This window comes from Saimiri boliviensis, chromosome 4 (genome assembly GCF_048565385.1).
Source record: "Saimiri boliviensis isolate mSaiBol1 chromosome 4, mSaiBol1.pri, whole genome shotgun sequence".
NCBI lineage: Eukaryota > Metazoa > Chordata > Mammalia > Primates > Cebidae > Saimiri > Saimiri boliviensis.
Genome location: NC_133452.1, coordinates 31,182,409 through 31,200,951, shown reverse-complemented (window position 1 = coordinate 31,200,951; position 18,543 = coordinate 31,182,409). Strand labels below are relative to the sequence as shown.

Sequence of the window (18,543 nt, the reverse complement as noted above, 5' to 3'; positions counted from 1 at the left end):
GCTACAAATGGTATGCAAGTCAAACATATGGGAGTTCAAAACTGTCTACAATAAGTAGGTATCATTCATTATCATTCAATTTAGTTCCATCGAAAATCAAAGTTTTAAGTCCATCCCAGAAGGACCAAAGCAAAAAAACACACGCACTGAAAGAATAGTGGAGAATAACACGAAGATCTCCATTATATCTCGTTGCTTATGTTATGAAATATCTCAAATGTAAAAAAAAAAAAAATTAAATTGAAAGAGAATGAACTTCCTATTTTTAGAAAGTATCGGGGTTTTTTGTTTTTTTTTTGTTGTTGTTGTTTTTGTTTTTTTCAAGATAAGAGTCTTGCTCTGTTGCCCAGGCTGGAGTGGTGCAGTGGCTCGATCTCAGCTCACCACAACCTTCACCTCCCAGGTTCAAGCAATTCTGCCACAGCCTCCTGAGTAGCTGGGAATATGGGTGTGCGCCACCACACCCAGCTAATTTTTGTACTTTTTTTTTTTTTAAAGACGGGGTTTCACCATGTTGGTCAGGCTGGTCTTGAACTCCCGACCTCAGGTGATCCGCCCACCTTGGCCTCCAAAGTGCTTGGATTACAGGCATGAGCCACCATGTCCGGCCTAATTTTTGTATTTTAAGTAGAGACAAGGTTTCACCACATTGGCCAGACTAGTCTCCAACTGCTGAGCTCATGATCTGCCCGCGTCTAATATGATTGATTACCTATTCAGAAAAAAAAAAAAATGCATGCAAACCAAAAGCTAGGGGACAGTCCCAGATGCACCCAGTCTGTACAAAACCCAGAGTAAAGGAACAATCCCACTGTCACTGTCACAGAACGGCCACACTTCAGGGCCAGCCCTAGCAAGGAGACAGCACTAGGTCCAGATCCCTCTCCTGCCATGTATGTGACTCGGAGAAACATGCCCAGCTTGGGTGCCTCAGCTTCTGCCTCCACACAATGAGAAGAATAATGCCACCTAACTTGCAGGGATACTGTGAAGATTAAATGAGGTAAGGTATGTGAAAGTGACCACCCTCCTATGTAGAGGGCGTTCAAAAAAAGCAAACTATAATGAAATTGAACTTTAGTGTGTCTTAACGCAAACAGGAAATTCAAGAAGTCATCAAGGAAGGGAAGAATGAGGGAGGAAGAAGGTAAGGAGGGAATGACATAAAGAAGACGTGCATAGGTAAAGATTAACAATAACCTTTCGGTTTCCATGTGGAGGGTGTTTCATGAGGGTACATTAATTTGGTATTAAATAAAATAAAAGTGGGGGCAAGTATGGGCCAATGATAAAAATCTGCCATAAGCCAAAGACTACAATTAATCTAATTATGTGTATCTGAATTCCAGAAGGGGGAAAAATTACTTAGCTATCTTTTAGTAATTCCAAGAAAGCAAACAAGATTTCCTAGTCAGTGTAAACAATGCAAGGTGACAAACATCTATTTATTACTCACTATAATTATCAGAGCCTATGCTTGGTAACCAGATATCAGAGATAAATATAAATACAGTTCCTGATCCCAAGGGGTTCACATTTTAGTGTGAGGGAGGCACAGCACACACTAAGCATTCCTCTGGGTGGGTGCTACAGAAGTAATGGAGTGCAGGGCAGAGAGGTGGTCAGGAGGAGATAAAGCAGGTAATACTACCGTGAATTCTAAGGAAAGAGAAGGAAAGGAGGAAAGGAGATATGAGAAAGTAGCACAATACAGGGCCCTGCAACAGCCAGGTGTGTTCAGAGAGCCACTTAGAAAAAAAGGGCAGCAAGTGATAAGAAGTCACCAAGGATGTTGAGCAGGTGTGTAATTTGGATTTGCAAAATCATTCCATTAATGATGTGGATCTGAGAACAATGAGATGGGAGTGTGGGCAAAAAGCCAGTTAAGAGGCCGTGGCAGTCATTCCGAGCACAGAAAATTAAGGCCTGCTCTGGTGTAGTGAAGTGAGGGTGGACGGGGTAGACTGTTTAGAAACTGAGAGGCCGGCAGGTAAATGATGGAAAGAGACAAAGAGACAACAGGGAATGTCAGGGCCTGGAGTGCAACAGAGAGATACCAGGAGCTTATCCCTCTACAGTGTCTGTCTGGTTGTTTGTTCATTTATTTATTTTAATTCACAAAAGTCATACATATTTATGGTGCACAACATGATGTTTTGATATATGTATACATTACAGAATGGCTAAATCAAACCAATTAACATATTACCTCACATACCTATTTTTTTGCAGTGAGAACATTTAAAAATCTACTCTTAGCAATCTTGAATACATTATTATTAACTACAGTCACCACGTTGTAAAATAGCTCTCCTAACTGAAATTTTGTATTCTTTGACCAACACTTCCCCAATCTCTCCCTTTGTTTAATAGTTTACCAGCCAAACTCATAATCCTGATTATAAAGGTGATGTAATTTGGCTGTGACCCCACCCAAAATCTCACCTTGAATTGTAATCTCCATAATCCCAATAACCCCCAAGAATCAAGGGTGAGACCAGGTGGAGGTAATTGAATCATGGGCGTGGTTTCCGACATGCTGTTCTCATGACAGTGAGTCTCATGAGATCTGATGGTTTCATAAGCATCTAGTATTTCCCCTGCTTGCATTCACTCTGCCCTGCAGCCCTGGGAAAAAAGTGTTTGCTGCTTCCTTGCCTTCCACCATGATTGTAAGTTTTCACCTACACAGCTTGCTAAAACACAGATCCTAATTTAGTAGATATGGAGTGGTGCCTGAGCCTCTGCATTTCTATCAAGCACAGGTGACACTAATGTGTCATGGACCACATTTTGAGAAGCAAGGATTTGAAAGCACCAAGAATCAGAGAAAAGAGAAGGGAAGGAGGGCAAGTGTAAGAGTTCATTGTATGACACAGATGACTCTGGGTCACTGAGGCTGGATAGATGAGTCTGGTGCTCTGCCTGGAGCTAGATGGAGAGGTTAGAATAATTTATGTATATACACTACAAAAAAAGGAAGAATGAAATTATATTACCTAGGGAAATCGTGTAATGTCAAGGCAGAAAAACGGGTGTGCCATTTTTCCTTAATGGACAATTAAAATCTCTCAGAAACCTTTGCTGAGTGACACTCAGATCATCGAGGCTCTGCCCTGCTCGAAACAAAAAAACGAACTCCTTCTGACACTTCACCCACTTGAATTAAATAAAATCAAACCTCGTCTAACATTTCTTCCTCATGCAAGTGAACTGATGAACTTAGTATTGCTGAGCATTCTAAACTGCAGCAGAGGTGGTGTTTGCAAAAACTTTGGTAGTTCCCTGGAAGGAATCTTCATCAGAACCAAATTTCTTATAATAGCTACACCTGTCTCTATTGCTTTCATTTACAGGTTTTCCTGAAGTTCTGCAAGGTCATCATGGCATAAAAGGTCAGAATTGATTAACGAACTCTGTTAGTTTATATATACAAAATATATACTGTGAGTGTGAGAGAGATGTTTTGTCCTAATATAAAATCAACTGTATTAGTAATGTTAGATATAGTGAGACCCAAGTTTATCTTCAAAGAATCAGTATGTCAGTATGTTCGGCTCTCTTATTCTTTAATTCTCTACTTTAAAATTTAACTTCCTTGTAGTTTCAGTAAACAACCTTTTCCACCAGTTCTAATCAGTAGTTCACATCTGTTTCCCCAGTCCCCTGCCCCATTCTGATTCATCCCAGTCACCTGCTTCAGTTACCTGCTCTGGTCAACTGCTTTGAGCCCTGCTTACCTGCTCTCACCTGCTCGTAATTGTCCTTACCACCAAACTACCCACCCCACCACTCTGGCCTGCTCCCTTTAAAATAGCCAATCAAAATCAGACTAGACTGTATGGTCTAACCCTAGCCAATAGGGGAATGAAAGAGCAATAGGGGCAATCTCCATCAGGCCTAAGTACCCCTTCCCCTCCTTCTCCTGGTGTGTGCTCACCATAGTTCCATCTGTGAGCTGCACCCTTCAATACAAGTAAGTTGCCTTGCTGAGGAAATTTACATTTCAGTGCTACTTCTTTTGCAGCATTGAAAATTCTACTTATAATAGTAACTAAACTAAAATGTTAATACAGTGAATATTAATTTACAAAGAAGATATTATAATTTTTGACTTAAATCATCAATTAACACTGCTTTGTTTTGAGACACAGTCTTGCTATGCTGCCCAGGCTGGAGTGCAGCGTCATGACCTCAGCTCACTGCAACCTCCACCTCTCAGGTTCAAGCGATTCTTGTGCCTCAGCCTCCTGAGTAGTTCGGACTTCAGGTATCTGCCATCACGCTAGGCTAATTTTTGTATTTTTAGTAGAGATGGGGTTTCACCATGTTGGCCAGGCTGGTCTCAAACCCCTGATCTCAAGTGTTCCACCTGCCTCAGCCTCCCAAAGTGTGAACTTTTAATTTGCTATGTTTCTTGATTACAGCTGGACATTTCTTTTCCAAATTTTAGTTCCTTTTCACACTTCTGGTCTAGAACTTATCACCACTCCTTACTGGGTAATTACTGTCTCCTCTTTCTAGGCGGTAAACTCCCCAATAGCAATTTAATTTTCTCTATATATATTATTGAAGAATACTATAGTGCCATGAATACAGTATAAGCTCTAAAGCACTTGTTTTTGTGCTTTTTTAATTTCAGGACATTTTAGAAACAAATCTTGCTGTCATCCAGACTTGAGTGCAGTGCAGTGATCACACCTCACTGCAGCCTGAAACCCCTGGGCTCAAGATCCTCTCACCTCAGTCTCGTGAGCTGCTGGGACTGTAGGCACACACCACCACGCCCAGCTAATTTTTTAAAATGTTCTGTAAAGATAGGGTCTCCCCTGTTGTCCAGGCGGGTCTCAAACTCTTAGCCTTAAGCAATCTTCCTGCTTAGGCCTCTCAAGGTGCTAGGAATACAGCTGTAAGCCACTACCCCCAGCCAGTATTTGTTGAATGAATGTTGTTTCCTTAACTTTTCTCAATGGAAAATTACTGCTGAGAAAAGTGTTTTTCTTCTGCCTTCAGCAACAATACAGCTTGTTCGTGCACTGAGGCATTACTGGCTATAAAAATCCATTGTTAGACTTAAGAACAGGCAGAAGGCTGTCTCCAGACAGCCTGGTTTTAATTGATCAAATGATCCCTGGCACTGAGGTGTCCAAATTATTCTACCTGACTTCCTGGCCAACAAATCAATGTTGATTGGTGAAAGCAACATCTGGAAACAACCATCCAGTCCTACCTGATCAGTCCACTTACTCAAATTCTAAAAACTCACTCAGCTTTTGGAAACAAGCTCTTTTTGGTAGAATACAGGAATCTCTTCCCTCACAAGGCAAAAATCTTAAAAGAGCCACAGTCATTTTCTCACCGTTGACAGTGGTAAATAGGTTGATTATGTAGTCCAAAAATTTTACTAAATCACCTGACTTTTCTCTGTGAAGGCATGTCTTGACATGTGCATCCACTGAAAGACAGAACTTAAAAAGTAAAAACACCTCTTCAAGCCCTTTGGGATTGAGGGCTAAAGTCCACATGGTTAAGTTCTACATTTTCCAAATTCTCAGCATTAGCAAACATTGTTTATATAATCAAAGAAACTTTCTTTAAAAAATTCTAACTACCACTATAAGTAACCAAGACTAAACAAAAACATTACTGTATACCATATATACCTTCTTATTTGAAGTCTAAAATTCTGCTGCACATAAAACACCTAAAACAAGTTGGAGCATTTGCCATTTCTTTCTACTCTAAGGGAAATATGATTAATGAGATGTTGATGAGAAATTGTCTTCTCTATGCAACACTGCTCTCTGCAAAAATACCAAACCATGTCAAACCTGTTCCCAAGAGGAACAGGATTAAAATTCTACACCTAGAAAATTAAACTCTCAAGCTACCCATATGCAGTCTGTCAAATTTCTGTAGGTTACCATTATCAAGAAAACACTGGTTTTGGCCTATATTTTAAGGATGAATAATTAATATACAAAAAGTTTTTTTATATGTACCAACAACAGCACTTAATAGAATGTTCCTAAATGTATGATTATTTGTAAATAATTGTAATATCCACTATATTAACACTATAGACTACTATTGGGACAGTGATTTAACTATTAATACATTGTTGGATTTATATTAGGACAAAACATCTGTCTCTCACATACATAATACATTTTGTATATATAAACTAAGAGTTCTTTAATCATCAGAGAAAAGAAATCTAAATTTTCATAGCATTCAAATGTATCAGTAGTACACCAGATATAAGAAATTCATTTATATGAGCTCTGCAGCTTATTTAAAATATTCGTGTCAACGTATTTTATCTGGAAAAGCTCAAAGTTACTTTTAAGTTTTCAAATACATACATTTACATAAAACATGTACATCCATAGATTCATTATGATCCATATTCATTGATTTCCTATACTCTATCTTTAATATGCATATCTTGGGAAGCATGTTAATGTTTGGCATTACAAATGGCAAGGCCATTTTGAGTTACTGTACGGAGTTGATGACTATAGCTTTATCTTCACACGTTGTAATGCTATTTCCTACCCTGGTTAAGCAAATTCCATTTCAGTACTTTAATTTACCCTGAGTACTCATCAGAATTATTCAATTATGTGACCAGAAATACTGGTTTTGGATTATTAATTTAAAAATGTTCTACCTGTAATCCCAGGTACTTGGATGGCTGAGGCAGGAGAATCGCTTGAACCTGGGAGGCGGAGGTGGCAGTGAGCTGAGAATGCGCCACTGCACTGCAGCCTGGGTGACAGAGTGAGACTCTGTTTCAAAAGAAAATTTTAAAGTTCCTCCATTTTTTTTTTCCCCACAGTAGCCACTAACCAAGACTAGAATTTATTTGAATCCACACTTGTTAACAGAAACGTTTACTACAGAATCAAGTAACTCCAAGAAAATTTGGTCCCTGGTACATAACTGGGCATTTAGTAAATATCAATGGGCTGAATAAATACTGAATAAATTCAATAATTTTTATCAGAACACTGACAAGATTGAGAAGAAAACATTAGACAGACATGTCACGATGGAGCTCAGCTACTTTCAATCATTCCATGTCAGACTCTGAGAGGCACATGTAGAATTCCAATAAAGCACAGTCTTCTTCATGGTTGCAATCTCAAAAAAAGTGTTGAAATTCAAATACTCTTAAGCTCTGCCACCAGTACACTTAGGATATTCTCCTTATAACGTGACTGAATCAAGTTACCCTCAGAGAGGGAGACAATGGTATCTATTTCTTTCCCATCAGCTCTGCCAGAAGCTACTATGTTGGACAACTGAACTGGAAATGAGGAAACAAGGACTCCTCGTTCCTAACTATTTCAATGAAGGCCAAGTCCTATTATGTCTTGAAAGTACCAAACTTATTTGTAGCCCAATAATTTTACATCGATATTTCTTAAAGTTAAAGAAAAGCAAATGCTAGAATTTTTTAATGCACAGATGTAGCTATTGTGGCAATTGTTACAGAAAGCATTCATAGTAAGTGGATTTCTCTCTAACCATATGAGAACCCTGAAACCTTAATAAGCAAACACAGAGTAAGTAGAAATTGATTTCTATAAAACCAGGCTTCATAAAGTTGTATGGTCAGCAGAAATAATGAACGTATTTTTTACTTACATATTTTTCATATGTTTTTAGTAGTACACAATTACTTTCTCCAAAATAGACAAACCAAAGTTTTGATTAAAAGATTCTATACCGACTGGCTGGGCTTGGGGCCAGAAGTTCAAGAACCACCTGGGCAACACAGTGAGACTCTATCTCTACAAAAAAAATTTTTTTTAATTAGGCTGGCATGGTGGCATATGCCTGCAGTCTCAGCTACTTGGGAGGCTGAGGTGGGAGGATCACTTGAGCCTGGGTGTTAGAGGTTGCAGTGAGCCATGCTGCAGCTCCAGCCTGAGTGAAAGAGCAAGACCTTGTCTCCCCCGCTCCCCCTCAAAAAAATCTACACTGTAAAGCCTTGTAAACCACATATATTGTTTTTTTCAAAACCACCTTTGAATGAAGTAATTTATCCTTGGATGAATATCTAAATGTGTTTTGTTCAATATGCTTAAAGGAAAAGAACTCCTTCTGAAGTTTTAAGTTTCCATTTTTATAACCGATTTCATTTTAGCTAAATTGCTGACAATTCCTAAAACAACTTAATATTTGTCACCTGTAAATATGCTGAGCTAAGAAATGTGCAACAGGAAGAGGGGCAAGGCAAGAAGGTGAAACAGAAGCCTCCACCTATTGTCCTGCAAAAACACCAACTTCACAACTGTCTATACAAAAAAAAAAAAAAGCACCTTTGTAAGAACCAAAAATCTCGTGAGCGCCCACAGTACCTGATCTTAACTTTATATCGCAGAAAGAGACACTGCGAAGGTAGGAAAAAGTCTTGAATCACAGATGCCACCCCCTCCAGCATCCCCCAATGACAGCGTGCTGCTGAGAGTGTTCCTGTTCTCTGGGGAGAGGGAAAGTCAGCAACGGTGAGGCCCTGAACTCAGTGCTGCTCTGTTAAAGCAGAAAGAAAAACCGGACCAAACTCAGCTGATGCCCACCCACTCAGGGAACATTTAAATCAACCCTAGACAGAGGGGAATCTTGATTCCAGCGGTCAGATCTCTGCAAGCCTCACCACAATGGGCTAAAGTGCTCTGGGGCTCGTCAGAAACGTTAAAGCAGCCTAGGCCACAAAGATTACAGCTTCTAGGCAAGTCCCAGTGCTAGATTAGGCCCGCAGCCGGAGGGCTAGGCAGGGCATGTGATCTACTGGGACACCAGCTGGGGAGGCTAAGAGTGCTGGCATCACCCCTCCCCTAACGCCAGGCTGCACACCTTATGGCTCCAAAAGCGACCCCTTCCTTCCATCTGAGGAGAGGAGAGAACAGTGGGGAGGACACTGTCCTGCACCTTGAAAACCAGCCCAGCCCAGCAGATGAGGGTAATGGCCAAAGTCATGAGGCCCCTTCCCAGGCCCCAGCTCCAAGACATTTCTAGACACACCCTGGGCCAGAAGGAAACCTGTTGCCTCGAAAGGAAGGACCTACTCCTGGCACAATTCATCACCTATGAACTAAAGAGCCCTTAGGCCCTAAATAATCAGCAGCAATACCTAGGTACTATGTCGAGGGTCCTGGTGAGCCTCTGAGACACGCAAGCTTCAGGTATGTACGACCTAGCACATTCCCAGCTGTGGGGGCTAAGGGGCAAGACTCCCCCTGCTTGAGAAAAGCAGAGGGAAAATCAAAATCAAAGAGGGCTGACTTGCATCTCAGGTGCCATCTTGGCCACAGTGGGGTGGAGCATCAAGTGGGTTCTTGGGGTCCTTGATTCCAGAACTTGGCTCTTGGACGGCATCTCTGGACCTGCCTTAGGCCAGAGAGGAACACACTGCCCTGAATGGCAAGTCCTAGGCCAGGCAGCACTCGCCGCTAGCTCACTGAAGAGCCCTTGGGCCATAAGGGACATTAGCAGTAGTCTGGCAGTACTGTCCATGGGCCTGTAGAGGCAGTGGCCATGGAAGGACGCTCCTCTGCCTTTGGAAAGAGCGGGGGAATGGGGAGGCCTGCGTCTTGTGGTCTGAGCGCCAGTTGAGCCACACAGTACATTAGAACACCATGTAGACTTGCAAGGTTTTTGACTCCAGTCCCTGGCTCCCAGACAGCACCTGGACCCACCCACGGCCTGGGGAAATTTGTTACACTGAAGGCAAGGACACAGGCGTGGCCCACATTGTCACCTACTGACTGTAGAACCCCAAGGACTTGGGTGAACATAGGTGGTAGCCAGGGAGTAGTTAGCGTGGGCCTTGGGTGAGACCCACTGCTATGCTAGCTTCAGGTCTGACCCAGCGCAGTCCTAGTGGGTGGTAACCAAAGGGGTGCTGTGTCACTCCACCCCCATCCAGGTGGAACAGAAAGAGGGACTCAGAACAGAAAGAGAGATTTTGTTTGGGAGAAAGTAACGGGAGAGAACAAGAGTTTCTGCCTGGTAATGCAGAGAATTCTTCCAGATCTTGTCCAAAACCATCAAGGTGGTACCTCTGCGAGTCTTCAAGAACCACAGTGTTACTGGGCTTGGGATGCCTGCCCCCTAAAACAGACATGGCTTAGAGCACAACACCCTCGTTCTTTTGAACATCTGGAAAGCCTGGAAGAAGAGATAAGGGACCTTTCAGATAGAAAAATCAAAATAGTTTTTTTGAGGAAACTCAAGAAATTCAAGATAACACAGAAAAGGAATCAGAATTCTATCCAATTTAACAAAAAGACTGAAATAATTAAGAAATTCTGGAGATGACAAAATGCAATTAGCCTACTGAAGAATGCATCAGAGTCTATTAATAGCAGAAGTGATCAAGCAGAAAAAGGAATTCGTGAGTCTGAAGACAGGCTATTCAAAAACACACAGAGGAAACAAAAGAAAAAACAATGAAGCATGCCTACAGGATTTACAAAATAGCCTCAAAGGGACAAATGTAAGATGTATTGGCCTTAAAGAGGAGGCAGAGAAAGAGACAGGGACAGAAAGTTTATTCAAAGGGACAATAATGGAGAATTTCACAAACCTAGATGAAGATACCAATAGCCTAGCACAGGAAGGTTACAGAATATTAAGTGGATTTAACCCAAAAAAAACTACGACAAGGCATTTAATAATCAAACCCCCAAAGGTCAAAGATAAAGAAAAGCTCCTAAAAGCAGCAAGTAAAAAGAAACAGCATACAATGGAGCTCGGATACATGTGGCAGTGGACTTTTCAGTGGAAACCTTGCAGATCAGGAGAGAGTGGCAGGACATACTTGAAGTGCTGAAGGAAAAAAACTTGCCCTAGAATAGTGTATCTGGTAAAATATTCTTCAAACACGAAGGAAAAATAAAGACTTTCTAGACAACAGCTGAGGGACTTCATCAACACCATACCTATCCTACAAGAAACGCTAAAGGGAGCTCTTCAATCAGAAGGAAAAAGCAGTTAATGAGCAATAAGAAATCACCTAAAGGTACAAAACTCACTGATAATAGTAAGTACACAGAAAAACAATATTATAACACTGTAATTGTGGTGTGTAAACTACTCTTATTCTAAGTAGAGTAGAAAAACTAAACGTTTAGAAAACGTCTTGTGGTTTGAGCGCCAGTTGAGCCACACAGTAGAAAAACTAAACGATGAGCCGATCAAAAAATAATTACAACAACTTTTCAAGACACAGAGTACAATGAAATATAAATAGAAACAATAGGCCGGGCCCGGTGGCTCAAGCCTGTAATCCCAGCACTTTGGGAGGCCGAGGCGGGTGGATCACGAGGTCGAGAGATCGAGACCATCCCCGTCAACATGGTGAAACCCCGTCTCTACTAAAAATACAAAAAATTAGCTGGGCATGGTGGAACGTGCCTGTAATCCCAGCTACTCAGGAGGCTGAGGCTGGAGAATTGCCTGAACCCAGGAGGCGGAGGTTGCGGTGAGCCGAGATCACGCCATTGCACTCCAGCCTGTAACAAGAGCGAAACTCCATCTCAAAAAAAAAAAAAAAGAAAAAAGAAAAGAAACAATAAAATGTTAAAAAACGGGGATAAAGTTAAGACATAGAGTTTTTATTACTTTTATTCTTGCTTATCTGTTCATGCAAAGTGTTAAGGGGTTTAACATAGTATCTGCATGCTTAGTGGCAACCTCAAACCAAAAAACAAAACAGATATGCAAGAAAGAGGCCGGGCACAGTGGCTCACGCCTATAATCCCAGGCAGAGGGATCACTAGGTCAGGAGATTGAGATCATCCTGGCCAACATGGTGAAACCCTGTCTCTACTAAAAATACAAAAACTAGCTGGGTGTGGTGGTGCGTGCTACTAGTCCCAGCTACTTGGAAGGCTGAGGCAGGAGAATCGCTTTAACCTGGGAGGCGGAGGTTGCAGTGAGCGCAGATTGCACCACTGGCCTGGCAACAGAGAGTGGCTCTGTCTCAAAAAATAAAAATAAAATAAAACAAAAATAAAAATAAAAAGCAAAAAACTAAATCATATCACCAGAGAAAAATCACTGAAAGGAAGACAGGAAGAAAAGGAGGGAAAGACCACAAAACAACCAGAAAACAACAAAATGGCAAGAATAAGTCCTTATTTATCAATAACATTGAATGCAAATGGACTAAATTCTCCAATCAAAAGACACAGACCAGTTGAATAGATTAAAAATAAGACCCAATCATCTACTGCCTCCAAGAAACACAATTCACCTATGAAGACACACATAGACTGAAAATAAAGGGACAGAAAAAGATATTCCATGACAATGAAAACAAACAAAAAAAGAGCAGGACTAGCTATACTCATATCAGACAAAACAGATTTCAAGCGAAAACCTGTAAGAGACAAAGAAGGTCACCATATAATAACGGGGTCAATTCTGCAAGAGGATATAACAATTTTAAACATATAATACGCACCCAGCACTAGAGCAACCAGATATATAAATACTATTAGAGCTAAAAAGAGATCCCAATACAATAATAGCTGGAGACTTCAACACCCCACTTTCAGCATTAGGCAGTTCTTTAGACAGAAAAACAAACACTGGACTTAATCTGCACTATAGACCAAATACACCTAATAGATATTTACAGAGCATTTCATCCAATGGCTGCAGAATACACATTCTATTCCTTATCACATGGATCATACTCAAGGAAAGACCATATGTTAGGTCACAGAACAAGTCTTAAAACATTTTTAAAAACCTGAAGTAATATCAAACATCTTCCCTGATCACAATGGAATAAAACTAGAAATCAATAAGAAGAGGAACTTTGGAAACTATATAAACACATGCAAATTAAACAACATGCTTCCAAATGGCCAGTGGGTCAATAAAGAAATTAAGAATGAAACTGAAAAATGTCTTAAAAGAAATAATAATGGAAATACAATCCACCAAACCTATGGAATATAACAAAGGCAGTACTAAGAGGGAAGTTGATAGCTATATCAAGTATCTACATCAAAAAAAGAAAACTTCAAATAAACAACCTAACAGTACATCTTAATTAGAAAAGCAAGAGCAAACCATTCCCAAAATTCCTCAAAGAAAAGAAGTAATAAAAGATCACAGCAGAAATAAAATTGAAATTAAGAATACAAAAGATCAATAAAACAAAAAGTTGGTTTTATGGAAAAGCTAAACAAAATTGACAAATCTTTAGCCAGACTAAGAAAAGAAGAGAGAAGATCCAAATAAATCAGATATGAAAAATGAGACATTACAGCTGGTACTGCAGAAATTCCAAGAATCATTAGTGGCTACTATGGGCAATTATATGCCAATAAATTGTAAAATCTAGAGCAAATGGACAAATTCCAAGAAATATACAATACCAAGATTGAATCATGAAGAAATCCAAAACCTGAAGAGACCAATAACAAGTAATGACATAAAAGAAGTCTCCCAGTAAAGAAAAGCCCAGGACCCAATGGTTTCACTGCTGAATTCTTCCAAACATTTAAAGAAGAACTAATATTAATACCAATCCTTCTCAAACTCTGAAAAATAGAAGATGAGGGCATACTTTCAAACTCATTCTACAAGGGCAGTATTATGCTAATACCAAAACCACAGATACATTAAACAAAACAAAACAAAACAAAACTACAGGACAATATCTCTGAAGGATTTTTGCTAGCAAATTGACCACAGCAATACATTAGAGGCCAAAGTGGCTCATGCCAGTAATCCCAGCACTTTGGGAAGCTGAGGCTGGCAGATCACTTGAGGTCAGGAGCTCGAGACCAGCCTGGCCAAATGGTAAAACCCCATCTCTCTTAAAAAAAAAAAAAAAAAAAATTAGCCAGGTGTGGTGGTGCATGCCTGTAATCCCATTACTCAAGAGGCTAAGGCGGGAGAATTGCTTGAACCCAGGAGGCAAAGGTTGCAATGAGCCGAGACCGTGCCACTGCATTGCAGCCTAGGCAACATACTGAGACACTCTGTCTCCAAAAAAAAAAAAAAAAACCTTAGATCTATAGAATGAAGGACAAAAAACCATATGAACCATATGGTCATTTCAATTGACACTGAAAAAGTATGTGACAAAATTCAACATCCCTTTATGATAAACATCCTCAAACAAATGGAACATACCTCAGCATAATAAAAGCCACATACAACAGATCCACAGCTAATATACTGAACAGGGAAAAAGTGAAAGGATTTCCTCTAAGATCTGGAATGTGACAAGGACACCCACTTTCACCAACTGCTGTTCAACACAGTACTGAAAGTCCTAGCTAGAGCAATCAGACAAGTGAAAGAAATAAAGGGCATCCACATTAGAAAGGAAGAAGCCAAATTATCCGTCTTTGCAGATGATATAATCTTATGTTCGGAAAAAACTAAAGACCACCAAAAAACAATTCGGACTGATAAGCAAATTCAGTAAAGCTGCAGAACACAAAATCGACATACAAAAATCAGTAGCATTTCTGTATGCCAACGGTGAACAATCTGAAAAAGAAATTTTAAACATAACCCCATTCACAATAGCCACACTGCAAAACAAATACATGGGAATTAACCAAAGAAGTGGAAGATCTCTATAATGAAAGCAATCAAATACTGATGAAAGAAATTGAAGAGGACACTAAAAAGAAAAATGGAAAAATATTTCATGTTCATGGATTGAAAAAAATCAACATTGGAAAATATTCATACTACACAAAGGAATCTACAGATTCAGTGCGATCCCTATCAAACTATGAATGACGTTCTTCAAAGAAATAGAAGCAACAATCCTAAAATTTATATGGAACCATGAAAGACCCAGAATAGCAAAAGCTACCTTAAGCAAAAAAAAAAACAAAACTAGAGAAAACTCATTTCCTGACTCCAAATGATACTACAGAGTAATCCAAACAGGATGGTACTGGCATAAAAACAAGACACAAAAACCAATGGAACAGAATAGAAAAACCAGAAACAAACCCATACATCTACCGTTAACTCATTTTTTATGAAAGTGCCAAGAACATGTTAGAGAAAGGATAGTTTCTTCAGTAAATGGTGCTGGGAAAACTGGATATCCCTAGGCAGAATAATGAAACTAGGTCCCGTATCTCTTACCATATAAAAAAATCAAATCAAAGTTAAAGACTTACATTAAATATTTAAATTAGATTAAAGACTTAAATCTCAGACCTCAAACTAGGAAACTACTACAAGAAAACACTCGGAAAACTTTCCAGAACGTTGGTCTCAGCAAAAATTTCTCGAGCAATATCCCACAAGTACAGGCAACCAAAGCAAAAAGAACACATTGGATCACATCAAGTTTAAAAGCTTCTGCATAGCAAATGATACAATCAGCAAAGTGACGTGGCAACCCACAGAATGGGAGAAAATATCTGCAAACTATCCACCTGACACGCGATTAATAACAGAATATTTAAGGAACCCAACTCTATCAGAAAAAAAGAATCTAATCTGATTTAAGAATGGGCAAAAGATTTAAATAGACATTTCTCAAAACATGTAAATGGCTAACAAGGATATGAAAAGGTGCTCAACAGCACCGATTATCAGAGAAATGCAAATCAATCTCACCCCAGTTAAAATGACTTATTTCCAAAAGACAAGCAATAAATGCTACAGAGAATGGGGAGAAAAGGGAACTCCTGTACAGTTAGTAGGAATGTAAATTAGTACAACGACTATGGAGTAATAGTTTGGAGGTTCCTCAAAAATCTAAAAATAGAGCTACCATATTATCCAGCAATCTTACTAGGTATATACCCAAAAGAAAAGAAAGGAAAATACGTCAAAGAGATATCTGCCATATTTGTGGCAGCACTATTCACAATAGCCAGGATTTGGAAGCAACCTAAGCGTCCATCCACAGATTAACGGATTTTTAAATGTGGTACTTACACCCGATGGAGTACTATTCAGCCATTAAAAAGAATCAGATCCATGGCCAGGCATGGTGGCTCAAGCCTGTAATCCCAGCACTTTGAGAGGCCGAGGCAGGCAGATCCCAAGGTCAGGAGATTGAGACCAGCCTGGCCAATACGGCAAAACCCCGTCTCTACTAAAGACACACACAAAAAAATTAGCCGGCATAGTGGTGCGCACCTGTAATCCCAGCTACTCGGGAGGCTAAAACAGGAGAATCACTTGAAGGCTAGGTGGCAGTGAGCCAAGATCACCCCATTACACTCCAGCCTGGGTGACAGGGCAAGAATCTGTCTCAAAAAAAAAAAAAAAAAGAATTAGATCCTGTCATTTACAATAACATGGATGTAACTAGAGGTCATTATGTTAAGTGAAATAAGCCAGGCACAGAAAGACAAACATAACATGTTCTCACTTATTTATGGGATTTAAAAATTAAAACAATTGAACTCAGAAAGATACAGAGTAGAAGGATGGTTATCAGATGCTGGGAAGGGCAGTGGGGTGGGTGGGCAATGGTTAATAGGTACAAAAAAATAGAAATAATAAGACATAGTATTTGATAGCACAACAGGGTGACTATAGTCAATAATTGTACATTTTAAACTCAAAGAATATAATCAGATTGTTTGTAACACAAAGAATAAATGCTTGAGGAATGGATGGATAACTCGTTTTCCATGATGTGATTATTATGCATTGCATGCCTGTATCAAAACATCTCATATACCTCATAAACATATACACTTAGTATGCACCCACAAAAACTAAAAATTAAAAAAGACACATGCAATGCTTATCTTAATTAATCATTTCATTTTCAACAAAAATATACTTACTGTCAAGGAGGCAGAAAAGTTAAGTCCTAATTGAATCTACATCAAAAGAAAAAGAGAAAAAGAAACTTTCTATTTAAATTTGTTGAAAGCTTCAATTATTCAACTGACCTGAGAACATGAAACTTGGTTACACTATTCCCGGGTACATTTGCATCTTTCCTCAGAAAGCCCGCATAGGAGCTTTCATTGCACCAACTTCCAACCCTCTGCTGTCTTCCCAGCCACTATGGATCAAGCTGCATATTAATGAGTAGGAGCAGCCAGAATATAGGAAACTCAGCCAAGAATACTAGGACAGACAAGAAAAGAGCTCACTATTTTCAAGAAAACATCTTTTAAGAGTTCTGGGCTCCCAGAAGTCAAGCCAAAACAGAGAGAAACTGCCTTTGGATAGGGATAAATAAGTTTGAGCTTTGCCCACAGGGGATGGTAAAATAGTTTTCTTCTTTTTTTGTACCATCTGTTTTAATAAAGTTAAACCTGGGTTACAGTAGATTCATACTTACATCAGAATTACTTGATTTGTTTGGAGATATAACAAAATACATAGTGTTAGGAATCAAGAACTGGAAGGAATTTATTATTTTTTTAAGAGCCATCTGGAAGCACTGTCAAATTACTTCTTCTCTGTAACTACTCCTGGGAACAATTATGGATATTCCATGAAAACATCTTAAAGATAAAACACATTATCTAAAAACTTGAGAATTTGGTATAAAGTATATTTCATTCACCACAAATAAGTAATTCCCCTATAACAACTTTTCCTCATGGACTTTTTAAAAATTGATGTTTAACCTTCTCATTCTTACAAACCATTTTCAAATTTTAGCTTTTTATTTTATGAAAGGCAGCTTTTTCTCCAGAATGCTGTATTTCATCATAAATACCTAATAAAGATCTATCAGTATTTCAAAATTCTCATCATTATATTGCACAGACTATAATCTCATGGAGAGCTGCAAACAACCCTATCTTTGAACTTTCTGTGTTACATGCAAATTGGTAACGCCCTGCACATTTCTGTAACACTTCCCGCTTCTGAATAATCTAGAGGTCTTATTGTCTATACCAAGTATGGATTAGTTTTTCTCCATCTTGCAGCATCTTGGTGCCCATCTAGTCTGCACCCTCGTATTATACAGTGATGCAAACTCCAAGGCAAGAGTTCCCTTACATTACAAAGTGGTACAGCTCGAAAGTGAAAAGAACTCAACTATTCTGACTTTTAGGCTATGGCAAACAAACTTATTCTGTAACTTCTTAGTATTTCTCAGCATTTTCATAGCACCTATCAAAATGTCTAGCATGTAGCATACATTTCAAAAATACAAATAACCCCTGAACAACACAAGTTTGAAGTACATGGATCCACTTACATGCAGATTTTCCTCAGCCTCTGCCACCCCTGAAATAGCATGACCAATCCCTCTTCCGCCTCATCGGAATATGATAAAGATGAAAAGCTTTATGATGATCCACTTCCACCAATGAATAGTAAATATATTTTCTCTTCTTTATGATCTTCCTTTCTCTAGCTTTCCTTACTATAAGATCCAGTATATAATATATATAACATGCAAATGATGCATCAATTGACTACGTAATTAATAAGGCTTCTGGTCAACAGACGGTCATTAGTAGTTAAGTTTTCAGAAAGTCAAAGTTATACATAGATTTGCGAATGCACAAGGTTGGTATCCCTAATCCCCAGTCCCAGTTGTTCAAGGGT

General features: G+C 39.3%; 1 protein-coding gene across 2 annotated transcripts in view; it reads right to left on the bottom strand.

Annotated features, from left to right (window-relative positions):
- The window catches only part of NHSL1 (NHS like 1), a 276,841-nt gene that overhangs the window by 205,080 nt on the left and 53,218 nt on the right, over positions 1-18,543 (bottom strand). The gene's annotated exons all lie outside the window — the stretch shown is intronic.